Source organism: Heterocephalus glaber, unplaced genomic scaffold (assembly GCF_053883595.1).
Source record: "Heterocephalus glaber isolate CG9 unplaced genomic scaffold, H.glaber_assembly_v1.0 deba00001594, whole genome shotgun sequence".
NCBI classification, from domain to species: Eukaryota; Metazoa; Chordata; class Mammalia; order Rodentia; family Bathyergidae; genus Heterocephalus; species Heterocephalus glaber.
In genome coordinates, this window is record NW_028258369.1 from 4,878,660 (window position 1) to 4,883,428 (window position 4,769).

At 37.8% G+C, this 4,769-nt stretch overlaps 1 pseudogene; it reads left to right on the plus strand.

Annotated features, from left to right (window-relative positions):
* The first annotated feature begins 325 nt into the window (after positions 1–325).
* Positions 326–948, plus strand: LOC101702915 (large ribosomal subunit protein eL15 pseudogene; annotated as a pseudogene).
* The last annotated feature ends 3,821 nt before the right edge of the window (positions 949–4,769 follow it).

Genomic DNA, 4,769 nt, shown 5'->3' on the forward strand with positions numbered 1-4,769 from the left:
TACAGGGCCGGGATTTAGCTCAGTGGTGCCATCACCTGCCTCGCAAGCAGAAGGACCCGAGTTCGATCCCCAGTGCCAAAAAAAAAAGGCAAAAAATGTCAGCCTAGAAACTGTGTACTCGGGGATTGGCCAATTTTGGTAGACCTGTACCAGTGATGGGGAACCTCTTAGTACCCAAACTGCAAGCTAAAACCCACTTATTTATTGCAAAGTACCAACACTGCTTTTAAACCTGAATACTGAGGTTTTAGTTTAGAAAAAAACAACTCACATTAACTAATCTTTTGTCTTAAAAATACAATAACAGCTTTTTCCATATGGCGGCAGCCATCAGGTGAGCCAAGATGGGTGCATACAAGTACATTCAGGAGCTATGGAGGAAGAAGCAGTCGGATGTGATGCGCTTTCTTCTGAGGGTCTGCTGCTGGCAGTACTGCCAGCTCTCTGCGCTGCACAGGGCTCCCCTCCCCACCCGGCCGGATAAAGCGGGGAGACTGGGATACAAGGCCAAACAAGGTTATGTCATATACAGGATTCAAGTGTGGCGTGGTGGCCGGAAACGCCCAGTTCCTAAACGTGCGACTTATGGCAAGCCTGTCCATCATGGTGTTAACCAGCTAAAGTTTGCACGAACCCCTTCAGTCTGTTGCTGAGGAGCGAGCTGGATGCCACTGTGGGGCTCTGAGAGTTCTGAACTCTTACTGGGTTGGTGAAGATTCCACATATAAATTCTTTGAGGTTATCCTCATTGATCCATTCCACAAAGCCATTAGAAGAAATCCTGACACCCAATGGATCACCAAACCAGTCCATAAGCACAGGGAGATGCGTGGGCTGACATCTGCAGGCCACAAGTTCCACCACACTGTTGGTGGTTCTCACCGTGCAGCTTGGAGAAGGCGCAATACTCTCCAGCTCCACCGTTACCGCTAATAGAAGTAATGTTTGTAAAGTTCATAACCTAATAAACAATTTAGGACAGTCCTGTCTGCTTAAAAGTGTTATTTGTTAAGTAGTCTGCTGATTATTTCATGAATGCTTTGTCAAATGAAAGTTAAAGTGCAATAATGTTTGAAGACTATAAGTGATGGTGTATCTTTGTTTTAATAAGCTTTTTTGTCTTTGCTTTATCTTATTGGGGAGTTATATGTCAGTGTTTAAAACATGCTATGTGGTGTATGTAATAGGTGTAAAATTATTTAAAAGAGAAGTGCTAAAACTAGCCCTGTAGATCTGTTTGGTGCATGTAATGAAACCTACAGCTTTATTAGAGTAATGCTGCTTTGAAGTGGCTGGTTTTTTGGAGTTTGGCAAATACAAATTTGAAATCAAGATAACCCTGTATCATGATCATATGTAGAAAAGATGCGAGCTCAAAAGAATAAGCCTGTTGCCAGAGTTTTCTCTTGAAATTAATTGAAATTAATTTGGCTTAGCCTAAACAAAATTGCCTGTCTCCACAATACCGAGTAAGTTCACATGAAAAGTGTCCAAATTCCTGGTTCACTCATTTGGCTCCATGGAATCCTGAATTTGATAGATATTGAATATTAGGTAAATGAATTTACCTTTAGGTTTGTGAACTAGTCATGAAGGTAAAGATGGAAAGCTGGTAATCCAAGAGGCCATTCAGTAACTACCTTAGAATACTTTGAACCCTGCAGCTACATGGGGGGAAAGTATTGGCCATTTGAAGGTATGTTTTACGTACCCCAGCAAACTGTCTTGGGTCAACTCGATTTATCCACTTCCAGAAGAACATTAAGTCAGTTGGTGTCGCTGCAAGTTGATGGCTTTTTAATCTTGTCTGTTTTCTCATCCCTGGTCAGAATACTGTACTTTTAGAAAAATTTGCTATTATACAAAGACCACGTTTCAATTCAGTTGTATCTTCCAGTAGACAGGGACTTCAGAAGGGTCAGGTGATTTCCAGAAAATACGTGTTAACAGACAAAATCTTGAGACCTGAAGCTTTCAGTAAAATGAAGAAAGGGCCCATATATTTTGTGTGTAAAGGTTGTTTAAAGGAACAAATGTCTACTAAACTAAAAAAAGAAATACAATAACAGAGCTTTCAATGATACAAACAGCTTTATATTGAAAGGTTAAAGTTTGTATTTGGCATGCTTTTGCACAATTAATGTGATCTTTGCTGTTGTGTGCATGCTGATAATTTGTCAAACTTTGGCTCATACTTAGTTACTTTGAGAGCAATACAGGCAGCACTCGGGTCATCTGTTAGTCTGTTTCTTATAACAGATTTGATATAAGAAGCTGAAAATAAAAAAAACTAAAAACATCTACTCGCAAGTATAAGATGATCCAAACAAAGTAAGAAAAACAATCTCAAGTGCTTCCTCTGACTTAAAATTATTTGGCAGAGAATTCTACACTTTACGGATTTCATTTTCAGAACTACCAATGATGCTATTTTTGTCATCCTTTCACAGTCTACCTTTCCCATATTCTCAAGAGTTGCATACAGATCATAGAATTTATTTTTCTAGATAGAGCTTTCTTAAAATTTGAATAGCTGCATTTCCAGATTTCCAAAATCTAACCAGTATAAACAGGAAAGCTGGAGTTATTCAATTTTGGCTTTATCTGGAGAAAACAGGGTTGTTTCCATTTCATAGAACTGTAAAAATCTGTTATAAAAATTCTCCTTTGCAACTGCTACAATGCTAGAAAATTCCTTGGAGATTTCCTGATGGCTTGTAGGATTGTCTGCAAATACTGTAGAATTTTCTAAATGCATTTTTAGATTTGGAAACTATTTCGGCTGCCCATTTTCAAAGTCTTTAAATAACCTGCAGTTTTCTTTCAAATGTTTCAATGTCACAAACATCCTTTCTGCTGTTTTCCCTACACCTTATAGTTTTTTGTTCAGTATATTGAAGTATGGTTGAACATGAGATTGTTAAACCAGGCCATATCAGTGAGCTGTGGATATTACTGCCCTTCTTTATTCACAAACAGCTTAATTGCATCCAAGCTACAAATCTCTCCAGAACTCATCCTCTGCTCAGCCATTGGACATTATTGTACATAAGTAAAGCATTATATTGTTATCCTCATGAAGAAGTGCTTGAAACTGTCAAAATTTAAGAGCATGAGCCATAATGTAATTCACCATTTTTGTGACATCTTTGAAGATACTGTCTAATATTGTGCTGCTTTCCCTCTAACAAAGAGCTTCTCGATGTATAATACAATGAAATTGAATGACTGGATGTTGTGCTTCTTTAATAAAGAACTGTATTGGCCAGGGATGTAGCTCAGTGGTTCTGGCACCTGCCTTGCAAGGGCAAGGTCCTGAGTTCGATCCCTGGTACCAATAAAGAACTGTATGAAATCAGATGCTTCCTCCAACATGCAAGTTACCCCATCACTAGTAATGGAAACCACTTTTTCTGATCTTATGTCTTATGATATAAAAACCTCCATCACAGCATTGTAGATAACTATCCCTTGTGTTGTGCTAGGCAAAGACAAAGTTTCACCAACTCTTCTCTCATGATGTCACCCACAGCATGATGCAAAATTACTGCTAGCCTTGCCTGATTATTTGTACATTCATCCAACTACATGGAGTAACAGACTACCTTTTGTAAGTCAGTGGAGAGCTGCTGACTAACATCATTTGCTAGGTGCAGAACTTGATCTTTAACAATATTTCTACTAATGTGTTGTATAACTTTATCCTTGTTTGGGAAATCATGAAAAAGGGAATTACTCCTTAACAACATGGCCATTTTGATAAAATCTCCAATCAGAGGGGGTCTTACAATGTTTTTCTATGCACAGTGAAATTTGAAAGCTAGAAGCTGTCAGATGATTTGTTTTAGAAAGACAGTTGCAACTACTAAGATACTGGAATAATATTTCCTCAATTTCCCTTCACGAAACTCCTTTCAGTTTCACCAAGTTCGGCAACACTTTTGTGGTTGGTGTCAAAGTGCTGTCTAACACTTGATGTGTGACACAACACCTTCACTAGACACAATACATAACGCTTTCTTATTGCATTCAGTCACTCCAAATGATTCTGACCAGGCCTCTTGAGATGATCTTCCACTACCTGTTTTCAGTTTTGCTTTTTTTTTTTGTATTCTTTTTTTTGGTATCCAAGACTTGGAGTCTACAAAAACACACAATTTTTAAAAATGAAGCCCCTAAAACAAATCTATCCATATACCAAAAAACAGCTAACATTATTAGTTAACCCTAAAGAGTTGGCTATTCCCTGAATCAATTCTCTATGGCAATAATTCTCAGTCGGGGTTCCTCTTAAATTTGCCAACCTTCAGATGAAAACTCAAAGCTAAACTCTTATGTTAATAAAAACAGATGTGTTAAAACTCACAGCCAGTCCAAGCACACTGACCAGCCATGAGAAAGCTCAGACAAGCCATGGCTAGTGATCCAGATTCATTTATTTACAAGACCTCATAAAGTTATTGTCATATATAAAGATTAAAAACCAGACTACTAGGCCAAAGAACATATAAAACATGTAAGACAATTGTACTAAGTCAAGGTAACAATTTCTTTTTTGTACAGTACACCTTATTTATACAATACTGTAATTTTTGCTGATTGTACTATACAGTACAGTACTGTGGTTTCATGCTGTTATACATTACAGTACTGCCTGTAAAAGTTATGCAAATAAATGCAAAGTCATCAAGCTTTGACCATTTCTTTGCTCTGAATATTGTAATGTACATACTATATACAAATCCTCATTTAACCACCAATTCAGTTAA